The following is a 22,985-nucleotide window of genomic DNA, read 5'->3' as shown; positions in this document are numbered from 1 at the left end:
ACACTGCACTCCAACCTGAGCGACAGAGTGAGACTCTGCCTCAAAAAAAAAAAAAAAATTGTATCTTCACACTTAAGTAAGAACATTTAAATATTAATATTACTATTTTGGACTAGAAACAGAATCATGCAATTACTCCCTACCCTCATTGTTGTTCCTAATTTTACTCATTCAGCCTCTGATCATGTTTTCCATTTTTAAGAACTTATGCTGTCAAGATAAATGTTGTTTGCATAACCTTTCCTCCTCCCTTATATAGAAAATGACAAATAACATACAATGATCTGCAGGATTATAACACATTTTTAAATGAAAAGACTGAATCATGAACTATATAGACCAAATTTTATTTATTATTATCTCAAGGTCATATTCATTTATGTTTACAAAATGTAGTGGAACTTGTAGTTAAAAGTAATATTTTAAAGACCCTTATCAAGACTCAGACTCGAAAGACCTGAAAGCATTAGATCATCATGAAAAGAACAAGTTCGAATTTATCTTAAGGCAAATGAAAAGAAGAATATCAGAAGGATTCACAGAAATTAAACATCAGGCCTTGTTCCTTTTCTTTCTGTTGTTTATCATATGCCCAGAAATAGTCCCAAGTCTAATAAAATCATTTTATTCTAACTCTAAATTAAGCCAGAAGAAGTTATGATAAGAAGAATAATTCCCTACTGGCTATTAGCATCAGCACTGGGATAGTGAAGGTCTCAGTTTAAATAGAAACTAATGATTAGAGAGATTATTAAAGGACATCCTCTTATTTTAAGATAAACCTCAGCCTACTAGTCTAACATACCAAAACAGGTTTGGAACAGGAATATATCTCAGGATGGACAATGCTGAGGCAGCTTTGAGCATGACATCCATTAGCTGAATGGATTCCTCTCCTTGTAAAGATAGACTACGAGGGGAAGAAAAGTATAAAGTAATAGTACCAATTAATATTATCTTTGAACTTTATTTTCCCTTTTGAGAATGTTTTCTGAATATATTCTCCTTCCAAATATATATAGTTTGTTTTAAAAATATTAAGAAAGAACTTGGTTAGAAAGGGCTTTAGATCTCTGTAATAGTCCATACCAATGCAAATACCACGTAAACATCAATACTTTACCCAATATTAAACACTACTTCTTTATTATTAAAAATGTATATTTATTTGCAGATAAATATAGATAGCATTTATAGCCCTGTAGAGCAAATTCTTAAAGATAAGTGCATCTGAGAATAATGAAGTTTTGATTAATTTCCAATTATACAATGCCTTCTGAATTCTATGGCACATTTAAAGAGGCTGTTCTCCTAAAGAATGAATACTATACATAAAATATCCTTTGTATATTAAGTACCTGTCAGTTGGCCATAAGAAAAAAATAAATGTGCATTTATCTAATGTTAGAAATGTGTGATTTGGAAAACAGTTATAGACAAACCTGAGGTAATCTAGAGAAATACGAATTAAAAAATTAAATTTTGAATATGCCTCAGAGACTTCCAAAGAACTTACAAAATAATATATTTATAGAATTAGTCACAGAAATTATCAGAATATGGTTACTCACTGCAAAATAGGGAAGGTGAAGAAGGGCAATATTTGGTGTTAGAGATCCCCTCTTACTATCTATTGCTCCCACATTTACCCCATTCTCCCCTTCTCAGCAGGCAACATAGGACAAATGCTAGGGCTATGGAGCCATCTACAGATCAAGGAAGAAGAGATTATCCAGATTTGATGTCCAGCCCAATAACCAATTAAACCATACATTTACCTCATCTTTCTTACCAACTTTAAATCTTTGCCCAAATCTCACATTCTCAGTGAGATCGCCGTGACTACTCTATACTGCTCTTTCTAGCTTTTTCATCCTTCTCTGTTGCTATCTCCAAGGTTTGTGTTGCCATCTAAGTTACTGATTTGTTTATTGCACTTATTGTATATTATATTTACTAGCCATTGGGATGCAAGCTCCATCAAGGCAAGGATATTTATCTTTTGTTCACTTATGTATCTACATGTAGGCACTCAACAAATATTTGTTGGATGAATGCATATTCTCAAAAATCTCAATATTAAACAAAGGTTTTCTTGAGCATAAGAAAAACCTCAGAATATGGTGGCTTAGATTTTTCTCAACCCTTCCCCAAGTAGTCCTCCTAAAAATTCAGGATAAAATATTTAAAACTATATGAGGTGGCAGAACAGCAACAGAATTTATCAAAAAACATGAATAAAAAGAAAGAAAACAGTTAGATCTGTCTGGGGGTGGGTAAGAAAGCCCTGGAGGCAGTGGCAAAGTATGTGTGAAAGATCAAATATGGAAATCCTCCTGCATAAGCCCCCAAAGAGCAATACTCTCAGTGGGTGAACTGGAAAAAGCCCACCTCAGAGAAAGAGCTCCTGGAGATATTTTCCTCTCTTGGTCCTGGCTCTGAATTAAATGAAAAAAGAAAAAGGTAACAAGTCTCTGAAAATTTCTCACTCATGATATTGGGGCTAGAGTCCATACCACCTGTGAGGTAGTAAAATCCTTTAACTAAACATTTATTTTCAAACCATACTGGGTTTTAGTGACTCTGAATGCTTGGAATAAAGGAAAATAAATTATTTCTGAATGAATTAACCTTATCCCAAGCTTCAAAGAATCTCTCTATATAATAAGATGCTATTTTAGGGAATATAAAATCTCAATGAAATATATGCTTTATTAGCAAATATATTAGTATATCAGCACATAGTCACTATACTCTTAAAAACATGTCTACATACATATATATATATATGCAGACACACTATTATACACGTTTTTGTATATATATGTATACTTCCTATGTGTAGCAAATATACACATATATAGAGACATCATAATGATGAAATAGCAAATATAAGGCTACACTTATGGAAGAAAAAGAGACTCATAATTGGCCAATTGGATTACAAAAAATAACCGAATAGAAATTTTAGAAAAAATATAATTAATAAAAGTATTATTAAATGAATTAAATATTAAACAAATATCAAACCTGGATTCTCAAATTTTATGAAGAAAATTAAGTATAATGGCTAGGCACGGTGGTTCACTCCTGTAATATCAGCACTTTGGGAGGCTGAGGTGGACGGATCACCTGGAGGTCGGGAGTTCAAGACCAGCCTAACCAACATGGAGAAACCCCGTCTCTACCAAAAATACAAAATTAGCTGAGCGTGGTGGCACATGCCTGTAATCTCAGCTACCTGGGAGGTTGAGGCAGGAGAATTGCTTAAATCAGGGAAGGAGAGGCTGTGGTAAGCCAAGATCTCACCATTGCTCTCCAGCCTGAGCAACAAGAGTGAAACTCTGTCCCCCCACCCAAAAAAAGAAAATTAAGCATAACATGACTTTTTATATTATAATCAGGGCCATAAAACTGTAACACAACCAATATTTTCCATTTCAAAGAACTATGCATTTCAATATCAGTTTATTTTAATCAAAATTTAGAAATTAAATAGTCGTCTCTTTATGCAAGGTAGAAATACTCCTTAACTGCTTTTTATTTTCAGCAGTCAACAGACTTAATTACTCTGGGTATACTCATCAAGATTTTTATTGATATTCTGTTGAAATCACAACTAGTTTTGGTGGAATTTTATGTTTTTGATATTCCAATTTAATTTTTATAAGTTTTTTTAATGTTTACTTCATAAAGAGCTTGCACTTTCATTAATTTTCTTGCTTAGTTCAGTTTTGAATCGCTACAATTCTGACACTATTTAAGTGATACTTCTCATTATTTTGAACACTTATTGTTGATTATATAAATTATGACTTATTGATTGCCTGAAATGAAAATTGATTCTTGTTGATGTAGTCAGAGGGAAGGTTTTAAGGAAAAGACTGACAATTGACCCAAAGTCAATTACGTTTAGACATCACAGTCAAAATAAACGAAGTCAAGTGACTGATACATGGGGGACTTCTGGCTATGCAGAAGGGGTAGAGCACCAAAATAGAATTTAGATAGCAGTACCAAATGACTGATTAGATGCTAAGCAAGTAGAAACATTAAAAGGGAAACGTTTCAAATAACGTAAGAATTGTATGACTACCAAGTTCCAAAAATATTTATGATTCACTAATATAACCCTTCAGTTTTTCTAGCACTATGTTGAATCTAAATACACATGGAAGGATGTACTTAAATAGATAAGTGTATATACTTCATTTCAATAAGATATTGTGTGTTAGGGAAAGTATGTTCAGCCTGACATTCTGAATCAAAATTCTATTTTAGCTGAAGTAGTTAAATGACTTTGTGTCACAGAGTTTGTTAGAGTATCAAAAGAGATAATCTAACTTAATGTGTAAGGCACAGTGCACTATAATTAGTGCAAAATCAATAGAAGGAAAATATTTTCATATTTGTGTCAAAAGGAGAAGTTTCTAAGTTTTCAGCTTCGGTAATCATATTTAGTCACACATTCTAGTTAATCAGGGTAACTGTCCATTTAAATATTATACACTGATTAGTTACCTCATCCTAACACTGCCTAACTACCTATAGTGATTTCAGTTCAATTATTTAAGCAGCATTGTTTCAGAGATGAATAACTACTATTAATTGAACTGGTCAAAGGAAGTACATGGATGGTACTATACAATGCATTCACTCATTTGTACCAAGTGTACAAATGATTAATTTTTTCGTTATGTGAAATAATGACTTACCTGATTAATTTCACAATAATTAATTTAGATTCAAGACATATTCTGCTTGGTTTATATTAAAGTAGCAGGTAAACCACTTGTAGTAAAGAGATTTATTTTATTACATCTTGGTTATTTAAACTCAAATGAATTCGATCACTGTATGTAAAATCATATTTCATACAGATATTGGTGATCCAACCTTCATTTTTATACACAATACTGACAGTAAAAAAAAGTGAAAATTTTTAAAAATTATTTTTCGAAACAATCTTAAAATGATATGATAAAATCCATTTCTATTTTTAAACTGAAAGGTTCATGTTTTTCTTATTAGACTTTGTAAACTCCTTAATACATCTCTTTTGTAATAGTATTTTTGATTATTCTGAAACTATTATTTTCCCCTTAATCTCATTATTTTGTATATAGAACCACTGAATAAAAATTGCTTACCCATATTTTCTTCCTATTGATATTTTGTTAATAACTAGCTCATTTGAAATAATTTTTGACATATTATGTTGGGTTAAATAACTTGATTATTTTCCCTGTTTATACAGATAATTTTCTAACACATTTTATTTTAAAAATTACTGGCCTTTTCCCACTGATTTGTGACACTTCCTCTGTTACAAACTGCATACCATTCTATACATTAGAATATTGAATATTTAGCGCTTAAATCAAAACCTAAGCAAAGAGCACGAAAAAGTTGTTAGAGCTTTTATAGGAAGTAATTTATAATATGTATCAAGAATGATATATTTATACACATTGAGGAAATACCATTAATTGTACAAAATTTTCTTAAGAAAAAAATCAGGTAAATATCTACATATTTATATATTAAGTATACAAAACTGTATTTCAGACATTTTAGGCAATGTAAATGGTAATCAAAAGGTAAATGATTAAATTATGAAAACCCATAGACTATATTATACTGCCAATAAATTAATAATTTTTAAAATGATTACTGATAGAAATATGCTCACTTTTCAATGTACAATGAAAAAGTGTTCCACTAACTTTATAGTATTCATCTTTGTTAAAATGCACAAAAGCTCTCTGCTCCTTAATTGAAAACCTAAACAACACATAGGAAAGGTTAACAGGAGATGTTGACAAGAGTATAATTGTAAGTTACGTATGTTTTATAATCTGTTTTTTGTTGCAGGAAGTCAGGGACCCCGAATGGAGGGACCGGCTGAAGCCATGGCAGAAGAACATAAGTTGTGAAGATTTCATGGACATTTATTAGTTCCCCAAATTAATACTTTTATAATTTCTTACACCTGTCCTTAAACTCTTAATCTCGTCATTTTCGTAAGCCGAGAATGTATGTCACCTCAGGACCCTGTGATGATTGTGTTAACTGTACAAATTGTTTCTAAAACCTGTGTTTGAACAATATGAAATCTGATTGTAAAACGTGTGTTTGAACAATATGAAATCAGTGCACCCTGAAAAAGAACAGAATAACCGCGATTTTCAGGGAACACGGAAAGATAACCATAAGGTCTGACTGCCTGCGTGGTCGGGCAGAATAGAGCCATATTTATCTTCTTGCAGAAAGCAAGTAGGAGAAACATCGCTGAATTCTTTTTGCAGCAAGGAATAACCCTGGGGAAGGAATGCATTACTGGGGGTAGGTCTACAGACGGCAGCTCTGGGAGTGTCTGTCTTATGCAGTTGAGAGAAGGACTGAAATATGCCCTGGTCTCTTGCAGTACCCTTGGGCTTGCTAGGATTGGGAAATTCCAGCCTGGTGAATTCTAGTCAGACCGGTTCTCTGCTCTCAAACCCTGTTTCCTGTGAAGATGTTTATCAAGACAATGTGTGCACAGTGGGACATGGACCCTCATCAGTAATTCTAACTTTGCCCTTGCCTTGTGATCTTTATGGCCCTTTGAAGCATGTGATCCTTGTGACCTACTCCCTGTTTGTGCGCCCCCTCCCCTTCTGAAATCCCTAATAAAAACTTGCTGATTTTGTAGCTCGAGGTCACCATCACGGTCCTACCAATATGTGATGGCACCCCCAGAGGCCCAGCTATAAAATTATCTCTCTTTGTACCCTTTCTCTTTATTTCTCAGACTGGCTGCCACTTAGGGAAAATAGAAAGAACCTATGTTGAAATATTGGGGGCTGGTTTCCCCGATAGTTTTTCTCAAATGTATACAGAAAAGTTTACATTATTTTCATAATTATACAACATAATTACATTTTCTAAAATAATTTTAAAATAACTGATTCATAATGTAGTATCTGAGAGAAATATACTCTAATTAAAGAATACAAATAAATTGGTTTTGAACAAGACAGTGGAATAGGAAGCCCCAGACTCTTACTCCTCCCATGGAGACACTAATTCAACAAGAATACACAGATGAATTCTCTTTTTTTTTTTTTTTTTGAGATGGAGTCTTGCTCTGTCGCCCAGGCTGGAGTGCAGTGGCACAATCTCAGCTCACTGCAAGCTCTGCCTCCTAGGTTCTGGCCATTCTCCTGCTTCAGCCTCCCGAGTAGCTGGGACTACAGGTGCCTGCCACCATGCCCGGCTAATTTTTTTGTATTTTTAGTAGAGACGGGGTTTCACCATGTTAGCCAGGATGGTCTGGATCTCCTGACTTTGTGATCCGCCCACCTCGGCCTCCCAAAGTGCTAGAATTACAGGCTTGAGCCACTGCGCCCAGCCCAGATGAGTTTTCTTTGTAAGAAACCCAGAAACCCATTAAGAGGCTTCTGTACCTGGATGAACATGAAACCACCACATAGATTCTTAGTCTGTTTCATACTGCTATAATAGAATATCTAAGACTGGGTAATTTATAAAGAGCAGAAACATATTTTTTCACAATTCTGGAAGCTGATAACACCAATATCAAAGCACCAGAAAGTTTGGTGTCTGGTAAGGGTTTGCTCTCTACTTCCAAGATTATGTCTTGTTGCTACATACTCCAGAGGACAGGAAACACTTTTCTTCACTAGAGATCAGAGCAAAAGGAAAAGAGAGAGCAAGAGGGATTGGGCTTGCCCTTTTATGATTGCACCAATCCCGTCAAAGAGGGTGGAGCCCTCATGATTCAATTACTTCTTAAACGTTCCACCTCTTAATACTATTACAACAGCAATAACATTTTAACATGAATTTTGTAGATAGCAAAGATTCAAACCATAGCAGAGGACTATTAGAGTTTACACTACCCTCTTGTCATAGTGTTTCTACACCCAGCACAGCACTATGTGATTAAGAGAAAACTCCCAGCAACCAGTTTCCCCCTAGGGATGGAAAAAAAGACTGGAATATACAATGTTCGCACTTTTAAAGATGATAGGAGCTGCCAGAGGAATAGACATTGTCTCATCTCTCTCAGAGCACTGATGAGACCCAGCATACTCTAGATATCCGGGTGTCATTGAGAAAAAAAGAGCTGGGAAGCATTCTGCTTCTCCAGAGGACCAGTGCTACAATAAGCAGACACTAGGGAGGGCAAGAGGTTATGAGTGCCTAAGGGGAAAAACCAAAAATAGAAAATATCTTGAATTAGAAATTTACAAGCACAAGTCCAAGAAGATACATCTAAAGAAAAGGCTTGAGAAGCCCAAAGAACCTCTTGCCAGGCTAAGTGATAAAAAGTCCTTCCCTGTATGAACCTATGTATGAAAAATTAAAGAGATAGATAGTTGTATTTTCAAATACTCAGACACTAACACCTATTTATAAGAAACATGAAAAAAATGGGAAAACTGATTAATCAAAATATAAATAAATAAATAAATAAAACTTCAGAAACTGACACTAAAGAAATGGAGGTATAGGAGTTACCCAACAAAAAATTCAAAATAATCATAAGCAAGCTAAGAAAAACAATATGTGAACAAAATAAAAATTTTGATAAAGAGAAAGTATAAAAAAGAATCAAATGTTATAACTCAGGAATAGAATATCTGAATTAAAAATTCACTAGAGGGGATTAACAGCAGACTTTATCAAGCAAATTAATCAGTGAACTTGAAGATAGGTAATTTGAAATTTTCCTGACAGAAAAGCTTAATAACAAGCAAAAGGAAAAAAAAAAAAAAAAAAACAACAGAAAAAGAGTAAAAGAGTGAAGAAAAATTAAATGATTTATGGATATCATCAAGGTGACCAACATGTGCATTATGAGAGTTCCCGAAGGAGAAGAGGGAGAAAGAAACAGAAAGTTTATGTAAAGACATAAAGGCTGAAAACTTTCCAAACCTGGGGAAAGAAGTGGACATCCAGATTCAGGAAGCCCAATGCCTCCAAAATAAAATACATCAAAAGAACTCCACACCCATACAGATACAGAATCAAAGACAATTTGATTTTGATAGGCAAATTGTCAAAAGTCAAAGACAGAGTTAATTTTGAAAGCAGCAAGAAAAATATGAATTATCACATACTGGGAAACCTCCATACGACCATCAGCAGATTTCTCAGCAGAAACATTGAAGGTCAGAAGAAGATATAACATATTCAGTGTTGAAAGAAAAGTGCTGTCAACAAAGATAATTAGATGCAGCAAAACTATCCTTCGAAAATGAAAAAGAGAGGGATGTTTCCAGACAAAGCTGAGCGAGGTTATTATAACTAGACCTGCCTTAGGCAAAACATGCTAAAGGGAGTCCTTCAAGTTAAATTGAAAAGATGCTAAACCACAACATGAAAGCATACGAAATTATAAAAATCACAGGTAAAGATTACTATAAAGACAAAAATAGAATACTGTAATATTATAACACTGATGCATAAATCACTATTAATTTTGGTATAGAAGTTAAAAGCAAAATGAATAAAAATCATAATTATAGAAATATGTTAATAAATAAACAGCATCAGTAACATAAAGTGTGAGAAGGGAAAAGAGTAAAAGTGTAGACTCATTGTATGTAATTGCACTTAAATTGTTATCAGTTTTAAATAGACAGTTATAACTATAAGGTGTTTTATGTAAGCCCCACAGTAACCAAAGGAAAAAAAGAAATATATATTAAAAATACAGAAAAGAAAGAAAACTAGAAGGAAATCAAAGCACATCACTTTAAAAAATTAACAAAATGAGATTTATAGTTTCTGATCCAGTATATAAGAAGTTTGGAAGTCACCACTTTATCTTAATAACAAGCAAAATGCTGAACAAACTGAAATATTAGCAACTCTTCATACTTCCTTAAAAAAAGTGAGGTCACAGAGAAAACCACTGCCCCAGAAATTGGACAGACTGATACACAAAACAGAGAATCAAAACTTAACAGAGCACAAACCCATAAGCTGAAATTTCCATGGGAAACGATGTGAGCATAGGGAAACCTGAATTGTAACTGACAAATTGTTGGAGCTTGGTGTGGGCAAGCCCGAGACAAAAAAAACTCTAGGGAGACCCCATCACCATGATGCTCACATTTTTATGAGTTTTTACATCCTGGAGTTTTAGCATGTACTTATAGTAAGTATCAGATAGTAATCACTTGGTTTTTCCAGTGAGGGGAGGGGAAGAACAATTTGAAATACTTCAGAGCATTTCATTCTCCTTAACAAGATCTTCTCTCAAGAGAAATGGTTTAATCGGTCTAATATGCTTGACCTGAAGGAAGAAAAATATTCAACTCTAACTCTAGCTTTCCACTTGGAGGAAAGGAAATACCAAACTGTAGCCCATTTTAGGCCTCCGGTCCCACCTAAAGGAAGAGAAAACTGTGAAGCATATGTGAAGTTCACAGTTCAGAGACATGGGCTTACTAAAACACTGAGGTCTAAGTATGGGATTAAAAGCACTTCCCCTCACCTACACAACTTATCACCACATTACTAAAGGTCTATTTATAGTAGTGTCTTCTATCCAGTACATCATGTCAGGCTACAAAAAAAATTACAAGACATATTAACATGACTGAAAATTTCTCCAAATGAATGTCAAAGATCAAACCACAGATCCAGGAAGCTCAAAAAACACCAAACAAGAAAGCTGCAAAAACAAAAATGAAAACCCAACCCACCAAATAACAACAAAACATATCTAGCTATATACTTTTCAAACTAGAAAAAAAAAATGAAACAAAGCAGAGAATAAAAAATACCTTACCTATAGAGGAGAATTACATCTGACTTCTCCTCAGAAGTCATGCACACAAGAAGAGGTTGGAGTAAAATATTTAACATGTTGAAAAACAAAACAAAACAAAACAACAACAAAATCACCAACCTTGAATTCTGTAACCTGAAAAATTATCCTTCAAAAGTAAAGAACAAAAATTAATTTATCAACAAATGAGAGAATTTGTTGCCAGCAGACCTGCCTTGCAAGAAATATTAAAAGAAATATTTAGAGAAAAGGAAAATGATATAAAACAGAAACTCATATCTATATAATGAAAGGAAGAATGTCAGATGATATTTATTCTTATGTATAAGCAAAATTCATTATGGCAATGATATAAAGGAAGAGAGGGAATAAATAGATTATTTTGTTCTTATAACATTACTTAAAGGTACTCACACTTTCTGTGAAGTGGTATAGTGTTATTTGAAATTAGAATGAGATTAGGTTTAAGTGTATATTGCAAACTTTAAGGCAACCTCTAATTTAAGTACACCTGATATGCTCAGTGAGGACATAAAAAATAAAATCATATAAAATAATAAAATTAGGAAAGTCAAAGACAGTATAGAAGACAAAAATAGAAAAACAAGGGTGACAAATAGAAAACTAACAAATATTCGTGGGTGGGGTCAAGATGGCTGACTAGAAGCAGCAGCAATCAAAGACTCCCATTGAAAAGATACAAAGCAGCATGCAAATCCTGCACCCAGCAACCAAAGTATTCAGGTTCTGTCATTAGAACTGACTAGGCAGCTGGCATGATCCACGAAGAGGAAAAAAGAACACTGTGGTGCAGTGGCCTATCTGAGAGCCACATAGGACAGGGGAGCCCCCACCCCCAGCCAAGGGAGGCAGTGAGTGAGTGTGCTGCCCAGCCTGGAAAACCATGGTATTTCCACAAAAGTGTGCAACTCACAGATTGGAAGATCACACTCAAGAGCCCATGCCACTGGGGCCTTGGGTCACCACCATGGAGCCACACAGATTCTCAACAGCCACTTTGCTAGAATTGGCCTAAGCCAGAGGGAGGGAACGGCCATCACCACTGCTGAAGCTGCTTGCAGTCTAAGCCATCTGAGCTCCATGGGGGAGGGGTGGCAGCCAACACTGTGGCTGCAGGGCCTCCCTGAAGGAACTCGAACTCCAGCCAGAAGCTCAGGGACAGAACTCTGATCTCCCTGGGTCTGAGGCCCTACTTGGAGGGGTAGAGGAAGTCCCCACAAACCAGCAGACTTAATCTTTCCTCCTCCTAGCTCTGATAATTCCAGACAGCCCAGATGAGTGTGTTTCCCCCCAGCACAGCAAATACCCTCCACCAAGGGACAGCCAAAGTGCCTTGTTAAATGGGCCCTGCTTCCCATGCCACCAAGCTGGGTAAGATCCCACAACAGGGATTGTCAGACATCCTATACACAGGAGCACTCCTACTGGTATCAAGTCTGTGCCCCTCAAGGTCAGAGATCCCAGAGGAAGGAGCAGGCACCCATCTTTGCTGTTCTCCAGCCTCCTTGAGTGACATCTCCAGGTGTGGGAGTAAACCAGATAAATAGGGCCTGAAGTGAACCCCCAGCAAACTGCAGCAGCCCTACAGAAGAAGGGCCTGACTATTGAAAGAAAAACAATCAGAAAGCAATGACATCAGCATCATCAAAAAAAAGTGACCAAAAAAACCTCATCCAAGGGTTAGTAGCTTCAAAGATTGAAACTAGACAAACTCATACAGATGAGAAAGGATCAATGAAAAAAAAACACTGAAAATCCAAAAGGCCAGAGTGGCTCTTCTCCTCTAAATGATCATAATACCTCTCAAGCAAGGGTGCAGAACTGGACAGAGGATGAGATGGATGAATTGATAGAAGTAGGCTTCAGAAGGTGGGTAATAACAAACTTCACTGAGGTAAAGGAGCATGTTCTAAACCTATGCAAAAAAGCTGAGAACCTTGACAAAATGTTAGAGGAGCTGCTAACTTGAATTAGCAGTCTAGAGAGGAACATAAATGACCTGATAGAGCTGAAAACCACAGCACAAGAACTTTATGAAGCATACACAAGGATCAATAGCCAAATTGATCAATCGGAAGAAAGAATATCAGACGGACGACCATCTTGCTGAAATGAAGCAGGCAGACAAGATTAGAGAAAAAAAGGGGAAAAGGAATAAACAAAACCTCCGAGAAACATGAGACTGTGTCAAAAGACTGAACCTACAACTGATTGGAGTGCCTGAAAGGGACAGGGAGAATGGAACCAAGTTGGAAAGCACATTTCAGAATATTATCCAGGAGAACTTCCCCAATCTAGGAAGATAAGCCAACACTCAAATTCAGGAAGTAAAGAGAACCCCACTAAGACACTCCATGAGAAGATCAACCCCAAGACACATAATCATCAGATTCTCCAAAGTTGAAATGAGTGAAAAAATGTTAAGGGCAGCCAGAGAGAAAGGTCAGGTCACCTACAAAGGGAAAGCCATCACACTAATAGTGGATCTCTCAGCAGAAACCCTACAAGTCAGAAGAGAGTTGGGCCAATATTCAACATTCTTAAATAAAAGAATTTTCAACCCAGATTTTCATATCCAGCCAAACTAAGCTTCAGAAGCAAAGGAGAAATAAAATCTTTTTCAGACAAGCAAATGCTGAGGGAATTCGTCACCACCAGGCCTGCCTTGCAAGAGTTCCTGAAGGAAGCACTAAATATGGAAAGGAAAAACCAGTACCAGCCACTGCAAAACACACAAAAAATATAAAGACCAATGACACTACAAAGAAACTGCATCAACTAGTGTGCAAAACAACCAGCCAGCATCATGATAACAGGATAAAATTCACACATAACAATATTAACCTTAAATCTAAATAAGCTAAATACCCCAATTAAAAAACACAGACTGACAGATTGGATAGAGTCAAAACCCATTGGTGTGCTGTATTCAAGAGACCCCTCTTACATGCAAAGACACACATAGGCTCAAAATAAAGGGATGGAGGAAAATCTACCAAACAAATGGAAAGCAGAAACAAGCAAAGGTGGAAATCCTAGTCTCTGATAAAACAGACTTTTAATCAACAAAGATCAAAAAAGACAAAGAAGGGCATTACATAATGACAAAGGGATCAATTCAACAAGAAGAGCTAAGTATTCTAAATATGTATACACCCAATACAGGAGCACCCAGATTCACAAAACAAGTTCTTAAGACTTAGAAAGAGACTTAGTCTCCCATGCACTAATAGTGGGAGAATTTAACACCCCACTGTCAATATTAGACAGATCAACAAGACAGAAAATTAACAAGGATATTCAGGATTCAAACTCAGCTCTGTAGCAAGTGGACCTAATAGATAACTACAGAACTCTCCATCACAAAACAACAGAATATACATTATTCTCAGTGCCAATGGCACTTACTCTAAAATCGACCACATAATTGGAAGTAAAACACTCCTCAGCAAATGCAAAAGAACTGAAATCATAACAGTCTCTCAGACCATAGTGCAATCAAATTAGAACTCAGACTCAAGAAACTTGGCCAGGCACAGTGGCTCAAGCCTGTAATCCCAGCACTTTGGGAGGCTGAGGTAGGTGGATCATGAGGTCAAGAGATTGAGACCATCCTGGCCTAAATGGTGGAAACCCCATCTCTACTAAAAATACAAAAAATTAGCCAGGTGTGGTGGTGGGCACCTGTAGTCCCAGCTACTCGGGAGGCTGAGGCAGGAGAATCACTTGAACCCGGGAGGTGGAGATTGCAGTGAGCCGAGATTGAGCCACTGCACTGCACTCCAGCCTGGCAACAGAGCAAGATTCCATCTCAAAAAAAAAAAAAAAAGAAAAAAGAAAAAAAAGAAACTCAAAACCACACAACTACATAGAAATCAAACAACCTGCTCCTGAATGACTACTGAGTAAATAACAAAATTAAGGCAGAAATCAAGAAGTTCTTTGAAACCAATGAAAACAAAGAAAAACATACCAGAATCTTTGAGATGCAGCTAAAGCACTGTTAAGAGGGAAATTTATAGCACTAAATGCCCACATCAGAAACCTAGAAATATCTCAAATTAACACCCTAACATCATAATGAAAACAACTAGAGAAGCAAGAGCAAACAAATCCAGAAGCTAGCAGGAGACAAGAAATGACTGAGCTCAGAGTGGAACTGAAGGAGATAGAGACACAGAAATCCTTCAAAAAAATCAATGAATCCAGGGGCTGGTTTTTTGAAAAAATTAAAAAGTAGACTGCTAGCTAGACTAATAAAGAAGAAAAGAGAGAAGAATCAAATAGACACAATAAAAATTGATAAGGGGGATATCAACACTGACCCCACAGAAATACAAGATACCATCAGAGAATAGTATAAACACCTCTATGCAAATAAACTAGAAAATCTAGAAGAAATGAATAAATTCTTGGACACATACACCCTCCCAAGACTAAACCAGGAAGAAATTAAATCCCTGAATAGACCAATAACAAGTTCTGAAATTCAGGCAGTAATAAATAGCGTACCAATAAACAAAACAAAACAAAACAAACAAACAAACAAACAAAAAACATGACCAGATGGATTCACAGCTGAATTCAACCAGAGGTAGAAAGAGGAGCTGGTCCCATTTTTTCAGGAACTATTCCAAACAATTGAAAAGGAGGGACTCCTCCCTAACTCATTTTATGAGGCCAGTATCATCCTGATATCAAAACGTGGCAGGAACACAACACAAAAAAGAAAACTTCAGGCCAATATCCCTGATGAACATCGGTACAAAAATCCTCAATAAAATGCTGGCAAGCCAAATCCAGAAGCACATCAAAAAGCTTATCCACCATGACCAAGTCCACTTCATCCCAGAGATGCAAGGCTGGTTTAACATCAATAAACATAATCCATCACATAAACATAACCAATGACAAAAACCACATGATTATCTCAATAGGTACAGAAAAGGCCTTCAATAAAATTCAACATCACTTCATGTTAAAAACTTTCAATAAACTAGGTATTGATGGAACATATCTCAAAATAATAAGAGCTATTTATGACAAACCCACAGCCAATCTCATACTGAATGGGCAAAAACTGGCACAAGGCAAGGATGCCCTCTCTCACCACTCTTATTCAACATAGTATTGGAAGTTCTGGCCAGGGTAATCAGGCAAGAGAAAGAAATAGATGTATTCAAATAGAAAGAGAGGAAGTAAAATTGTCTCTGTTTGCAGACAACATGATAGTATATTTAGAAAAATCCTATCGTCTCATCACAAAAACTCCTTAAGCTGATAAGCAACTTCAGCAAAGTGTCAGGATACAAAATCAATGTGCAGAAATGACAAGCATTCCTATACATCAACAATCAACAAGCAGAGAGCCAAATCATGAATGAACTCCCATTCACAATTGCTATGAAGAGAATAAAATACCTAGAAATACAGCTAACAAGAGATGTGAAGAACCTCTTCAAGGAGAACTACAAACCACTGCTCAAGGAAATAAGACAGGACACAAACAAATGGAAAAACATTCCATCCTCATAGATGGGAAGAATCAAGATCATGAAAACGGCCATACTGCCCAAAGTAATTTATATATTCAATATTATGCCCATCAAACTACCATTGATATTCTTCAAGAATTAGAAGAAAAATCTACTTTAAAATTCACATGGAAACAAAAAACGGCCCGCATGGCAAAGTCAATCCTAAGCAAAAAGAACAAACCTGGAGGCATCACCTGACTTCAAACTATACCACAAGTCTACAGTAACCAAAACAGCATGGTACTTGTAGCAAAACAGACATATAGACCAATGAAACAGAATAGAGACCTCAGAAATAAGACCACACATCTACAACCATCTGATCTTCGACAAACCTAATAAAATCAAGCAATGGGGAAAGGATTCCCTACAATAAACAGTGTTGCAAAAACTGGCTAGGCATATGCAGAAAACTGAAACTGGATCCTTTCCTTACACCTTATACAAAAATTAACTCAAGATGGATTAAAGACTTAAATGTAAAACTCCAAACCACAAAAACCCTAGAAGAAAACCTAGGCAATACCATTCAGGAAATAGGCATGGGTAAATCTTTATTATGAAATCACTAAAAGCAATTACAACAAAAGCTAAAACTGACAAATGGGATCTAATTAAACTAAAGAGTTTCTTTTTTTTTTTCTTTAGACAGAGTTTCCCTCTGTCCCACAGGCTGGAGTGTAGTGGCACAATTTCAGCTCACTGTGACCTCTGCCTCCTGGGTTCAAGCAATTCTCCTGCCTCAGCCTCCAGAATAACTGGAATTACAGGTGCCCACAACCACGCCCAGCTAATTTTTGTATTTTTAGTAGAGACAGGGTTTCACCATATTGGCCAGGCTGATCTCAAACTCCTGACCTCAAATGATCCATCTGCCTCAGACTTCCAAAGTGCTGAAATTACAAGTATGAGCCACAATGCCCAGCCTTAAACTAAAGAGCTTTTGTACAGCAAAAGAATCTATCATCAGAGTGAACATGTAGCCTACAGAATGGGAGAAAATTTTTGCGATCTACCCATCTGACAAATGCCTAATATACAGAATTTACAGGGAATTTAAACAAATTTACAAGAAAAAAACAAAACCCCATCAAAAAGTGGGTAAATGACATGAACAGACACTTCTCAAAAGAAGACATTTATGCAACCAACAAACATATGAAAAAAAGCTCGACATCACTGATCATTAGAGAAATGCAAATCAAAACCACAATGAGATACCATTTCATGCCAGTCAGAATGGCAATTATTAAAAAGTCAAGAAACAATAGATGCTGGCAAGGCTGTGGAGAAAGACAAATGCTTTTACATTGTTGGTGGGAATGTAAATTAATTCAACCATTGTGGAAGACAGTGTGGTGATTCCTTAAGGATCTAGAACTAGAAATACCATTTGATCCAGCAATCCCATCACTGGGAATATAACCAGAGGAACATAAATCATTCTATTATAAAGATACATGCACACATATATTTATTGCAGCACTATTCACAATAGCAAACACATGGAACCAACCCAAATGCCCATCAATGATGGACTGTATAAAGAAAATGTGGTATGTATACACCATGGAATACTATGGAGCTACAGAAAGGAATGAGATCATGTCCTTTGCAGGGACTTTGATGAAACTGGAAGCCATCAACCTCAGCAAACTCACACAAGTACAGAAAACCAAACACTGCATGTTCTCACTCATAAGTGGGAGTTGAACAATTAGAACACATGGACACAGATCGGGGAACAACACACACCTGAACCTGTCAGCAGGGTGCAAGGGGTGGGAAAGCCTCAGGACAGACAGCTAATGCATGTAGGACTTAAAACCTAAGGGAGGGGTTGATAGGTGCAGCAAACCACAATGGTACATGTATACCTGTGTAACAAACCTTCATGTTCTGCACATGTATCCTCGAACTTAAAGTAAAAAAAATAAAGAATAAAAAAAGAAAACTAACAAATATGGTAAATATTAGCCCAACTATATCAATAATCACTTTGAATATCGATGATCTAAATGCACCAATTAAAAGACAGACATTGTCAGGGTGAATCAAAGAATCAAGACCCAACTATATGTTGTCTATGAGAAATCTAATTTATATCTAATATAAATCTATTATGTACATTTTATATATATGTATTTCATAGTTAAATTCTAATTCATATTTTAACTCAACAACATCATCAATCATTTGGTACAATTGACATCTATGAACTACTTATTACTTAATCCATTAACAGCAGCATACATATTCTTCTTATGTGAACATAGAACATTCACAAAGTTGCACCACATTTCAGCCCATAAAACCAAACTTAAAAATGGGAAAGAAAAGAAATCATACAATTTTTTCTCTCAGAATAGAATGGAATTAATCTAGACATCTGTAGCTAAGAGATAGCCAGAACAACTGATAATATTTTGAGATTTAAACAACACACTGCTAAACAACACATGGGTCAAAGATAAAATCTCAAGAGAAATTTTCAAATATGTTGAACTAATTGAAAGGAAAACAATTTATCAAAATTTATAAGATGCAGCAAAATCCATGCTTAGAGGGTAATCACATTAAGAAATCAAGAAAAGAAGAAGAAATTAATCCAAGTAAACAGAAAAAAATAGAACTAGTAAAAATGAGAGCCGAAATTAATAAAATTGAAACCAGAAAATCAAGAGAAAATCAACAAAACCAAAATCTGGTTTCCAAAAAGATTAATACAATTGATAAGCCTGTAGCCAGGCTAACTGAAAAAAAAAAAGAGAGAAGGAACACAAATTACCAGTATGGGAAATAAAATAGGGGACATCACTACAGATCTTATGAACATTAAAAAAATAAATAATGGGATACTAAGACTAATTATGCCTACAAATTTTACCACCTAGATTAAAAACTAGATTAAAAGCCTAGATTAAAAATTCTCAGTAGACCTTCTTCCAATTGATATAGAATATCTGCAAAAACCCTACAGTTAAGATCATATTTAGTGGTAAGAAACTAGGAGTATTTCTACTAAGATAAAGAACAAGGTAAAGGTATCTCCTCTCACTAGTCCTTTTAACATTATACTGAAAGTCCTAGCTAATGCAGTAAAACAAGAGAGAAGAAAAATATATATGGATTTGGAAGTAAGAAATAAAACTGTCTTTGCTGATGACATAATCATCTATATAGAAAATCTAAAAGAATAGAGAAAAATTTCCTGGAACTAATAGGGGATAATACATAAGGGTTGCAGATACAAGGTTAATATACACAAGTCAATTCTTTCCTATATGCTAGCAACAAAAAAAATGGAATTTCAAATTAAAAACATAATATTATTTAATTATAAATTAGCACTTCCCATCAATGAAATAGTTACAAATCTAACAAAATGTATTTCTGTATGAATAAAACTACAAAGTTCTGATAAAATATATCGAAGAAGTACTACATAACTGGAGAGATATTACATTTCATGAATACAAAGCTTCAATATTTTAAGATACTAGACTTTCCCAAAATAATATACAGATGCTATGCAATATCAATTAATATTCCCATAAGCTACCTTGTAGACATTGACAGACTAATTCAAAACTGTATGGAGAGGCGCAAAAGACCTAGAATAGCCAACACAATATTGAAGAAGAACAAAGTTAAAGGACTGACACAGCCAACTTTAAGAGTTACAATAGAGCTGCAGTAATCAAGACAATGTGATATTAACAAAAAGATATAGACAAATAGATGAATGTAAGCCCAGAAATGAACTCACATAAAAATAGTCAACTGATCCTTGAAAACAGAACAAAGGCAGTACAGTAGGTAGTCTTTCCAAAGAACAGGGCTGAACAACTGAACATCCACATCAAAAGAGCAAATCTAGACAAAGACTATACACTTTTCACAAAAATTAACTCAAAATAGATAACAGACTTAAATTTAAAATTAAAAATATATAAAACTCCTAGGAGAAAACTATAAAACTCCTAGGAAGGAATAACTCCTAGAAGATAGAAAATCTAGATGGCCTTGGGTTTGGTAATGACTATACAAAAACAAAAGCATGATCCATGCAAGAAATACTTGATAAGATTTTTATTAATTAATAAATGGTATTAAGGAAATGTTCTAATTTACAGTAGCATTAAAAAGAATAAAATATTTATGAATAAAGTTACCATGAAAGTTAAAGGCTTGCACACTGAAAAATATAAAACATTGTTTAAAAAATTAAAGAGGGCATAAATAAATAAAAAGATAAACTATGTGTATGAAGTAGAAGACTTAGTTTTGTTAAAATGTCCAAAAGGCTGGGCGCGGTGGCCCACGCCTGTAATCCCAGCACTTTGGGAGGCCGAGGCGGGTGGATCACGAGGTCAGGAGATCAAGACCATCCTGGCTAACACAGTGAAACCCCATCTCTATTAAAAATATAAAAAAATTAGCCAGGTGTGGTGGCGGGTGCCTGTAGTCCCAGCTACTTGGGAGGCTGAGGCAGGAGAATGGCGTGAACCCGGGAGGTGGAGTTTGCAGTGAGCCGAGATTGTGCCACTGCACTCCAGCCTGGGCGACAGAGGGAGACTCCATCTCAAAAAAAAAAAAAAAAAGTCCAAAATACTCAAAGTGATCTAAAGATTTGATGCAATTTGTATTTAAAACCCAATGGCATTTTACAGATAAACAGACAAAATAATCCTAAAATTGATATGGAATCACAAAGGACTCCAAGTAGTCAAAACAATCTTGATAAAGAAGAAGAAGGCCTCATAGTTTCTGATTCAAAACATATTGCAGAACTACAGTAATCAAAGCAGTATGTTACTAGCACAAAGGCCAATTAAATATAATGAAAAGCCCAGAAAAAAATTAAACATAATATATTATGAAAAAAATTAAACATAATTAAAAAATTAAACTAATAATTAAAGTATTAAATATTAATTAAAGTAGTTAAAAGATTAAACATAATAATTATATTTAAAAGATTAAACATAATAAAAAGCCCAGAAAAATTCACACATATGTTGTCAACTGATCTTGACAAGGGCGCCAAAAATAAACAATGAGGGAAATATAGCCTCTTCAGTAAATGGTTTTAGAAAAACTGGATATCGAACAATGGACACAGGGAGGGAACAACACACACCAGGGCCTGTTGGGGGGTTGGGGGCAAGGGGCAGGAGAGCATCAGGACAAACACCTAATGCATGTGGGTCTTAAAACCTAGATGACGGGTTGATAGGTGCAGCAAACCACCATGGTATATATATACACCTATGGAACAAACCTGCATTTTCTGCATATGTATCCCAGAAATTAAAGTAAAATTTTAACAAAAGAAAAACTGGATATCAACATGCAAAAAAAATCACATGGACTCTTATCTTACACAATACACAAAAATCAACTCAAAAATGGATTAAAGATAGTAACATAAAACTTTAAATTGTAAAACTCCTAGAAGAAAACCTAAGAAAAAAGCCTGATGACATTGGTCTTGGCAATGATTTCTTGGATACGACACCAAAAGCACTGGCACAAAAAAGCAAAAATAGACAAATGAGATTATATCAAATTAAAAAGTTTTTGTTCAGCAAAGGAAATAATCAACAGAGAAAAAGGCAGCCTATGGAATGAGAGAAAATATTTGTAGACTATATACCTGATAAATGGTTAATATCCAAAATATATAAGGAACATCTATAACTCAGTAGCAAAAAATCAAAAAACACTTTAAAAAAAATGGGCAAGGGATTTGAATAGATATTTCTCCAAAGACATCCAAATGTAGAACAGGCATAAGAAAAGATGTTCAGTGTCACTAAATCACAAAGAGATATTGCCTTACGGGTGTTGGGATGGCCACAATCAAACAAACAAGCAAACAAACACAAACCAGAAAACTACAAATTGGTAAGGATATGTTGAAATTGAAACTCTTGCATACTGTTGGCGATAATGCGAAATGTTGCAGCTATTATGGAAAATAGTATGAAGATTCTTCAAAAAATTAAAAATAGAACTATCATGTGATTCAGCAATCTTACTTTTGGATATTTATTCAAAAGAATTGAAATCAAGATCTCAAAAAACTATTATGTCTGTTGCAGCATTATTCACAATGGCCAGGTGGTGGAAACTAAGTGATATTGACAAAAGAATGGGTAAATAAAATGTGGTAATTCATTTATAAATAAGAAGGAATTACTCTCATATTCCGCAACATGGATGCAGTTTGAGAACATTATTCTAAGTGAAATAAGCCAGTCACCGGAGGACAAATACTGCATGATTCCACCAATATGAGGTCTCTAAAACAGCCATATTGATAGCAGAAAATAGAATGTTGTTTGCCAGGGGCCGCAGGGAAGGTGAAATGGGAAATTGCTGTGCAATGAATATAAAGTTTCAGTTATGCAAGGTGAAAATATTAGAGAGATATGCTGAGCAACATATTGTGATTGCAGTTAATAATGCTGCAATGTGCACATAAAATTTGTTAGGATAGGTCTCATGTTTTTTATCACAGTAAAAAATAAATAAACACATAGGTTTTAAGGTGTAACCTTTGAGTTACTGTATTTTTTGTGACTTCTTCATCTAAAGGTACCCTGAGCCACACA

General features: G+C 35.2%; 1 protein-coding gene across 7 annotated transcripts in view; it reads right to left on the bottom strand.

The window, feature by feature from the left end:
• Positions 1-22,985, bottom strand: part of CNBD1 (cyclic nucleotide binding domain containing 1) — a 757,690-nt gene that overhangs the window by 282,063 nt on the left and 452,642 nt on the right. The gene's annotated exons all lie outside the window — the stretch shown is intronic.

This window comes from Symphalangus syndactylus, chromosome 7 (assembly GCF_028878055.3).
Source record: "Symphalangus syndactylus isolate Jambi chromosome 7, NHGRI_mSymSyn1-v2.1_pri, whole genome shotgun sequence".
In the NCBI taxonomy this organism is placed as follows: Eukaryota; Metazoa; Chordata; class Mammalia; order Primates; family Hylobatidae; genus Symphalangus; species Symphalangus syndactylus.
Note: the sequence above shows the minus strand (reverse complement) of the source record. Positions and strands in the feature narration are given on the sequence as shown.